The following is a 1,199-nucleotide window of genomic DNA, read 5'->3' on the forward strand; positions in this document are numbered from 1 at the left end:
CAAAAGATGGCCTAGTCGGCCATCACTGGAAAGAGAGGCCCATTGGACTTGCCAACTTTATATGCCCCAGTACAGGGGAACGCCAGGGCCAAGAAGTGGGAGTGGGTGGGTAGGAGAGCAGGGCAGGGGAAGGGTATAGGGGACTTTTGGGATAGCATTTTAAACATAAATAAAGAAAATATCTAATAATTATTTTTTTAAATTAGGTTGGAAAGATGGCTCAGCTGTTACCAGTGCTTGCTGCTCTTGTAGAGGATCAGTTCAGTTGTTATACATACTGGGCTACCTATACCACCTCCTCTAAATCCATGGGATCTTATACCCACTTCCAGCCTTTGCAGATACATGTGCACATGTGCATATACCCATAAAAAAGTAAAATAAAGCTTTTGAACAATATTATTAATAAACAAAAAGCACCTATGCAAACTATGAATGTTGTATGTAAGACAGCAGGATCAGAGTCTAGCTCACTCCTTAGATAGTCCCAGACAACCTATAAAACACTCTCTTGGTTTTGGTTATTTTGAGACAGGGTTTCTCTGTGTAGCCCTGCTGGCTGTCCTGGAACTCACTCTGTAGACCAGGATGGCCTCGAACTCAGAAATCCGCCTGCCTCTGCCTCCCAAGTGCTGGGATTAAAGGCATGCACCACCACTGCCCGGGTAAAACACTCTTAAAAATAAGGTAGAATGTTGTGTTTACTACAAACAGATATTAGAGGACCCTATCATTTAGATTCAGTTTAAAAGCCTTTCTTGCCTATTAAAGAAATATGAATAGAGAGCTGCCATTAAAATCTGGTTTTGATCATTAACTTATAGTTCCCAAGGGTAAAATGATATCTAATGTGGAATACATTAATATGGTTAATATAGAACTCTCTGAAAGTAGAGTTGGTAGTAAAAGTTTATGACTTGTATGAGAACATAAAATGCCAATCATTTAGGGGGATAGTGTTTGTATTTTAATGACACATTTAACAATGTCAAAGTTATATTTATAGTAGGTATTCTTTTGAAACATTATATGACTTAACCACTGTTTAATAACTAAAAATTTCTTGCACCAGTCGGTGGTGGCGCATGCCTTTAATCCCAACACTTGGGAGGCAGAGGCAGGTGGATTTCTGAGTTTGAGGCCAGCCTGGTCTACAAAGTGAGTTCCAGGACAGCCAGGGCTACACAGAGAAACCATGA

At 40.2% G+C, this 1,199-nt stretch overlaps 1 protein-coding gene across 5 annotated transcripts in view; it reads left to right on the forward strand.

Moving 5' to 3' along the window:
* Mtm1 (myotubularin 1) overlaps positions 1-1,199 on the forward strand; it is a 111,124-nt gene that overhangs the window by 49,980 nt on the left and 59,945 nt on the right. The gene's annotated exons all lie outside the window — the stretch shown is intronic.

Source organism: Mus caroli, chromosome X, assembly GCF_900094665.2.
Source record: "Mus caroli chromosome X, CAROLI_EIJ_v1.1, whole genome shotgun sequence".
NCBI classification, from domain to species: domain Eukaryota; kingdom Metazoa; phylum Chordata; class Mammalia; order Rodentia; family Muridae; genus Mus; species Mus caroli.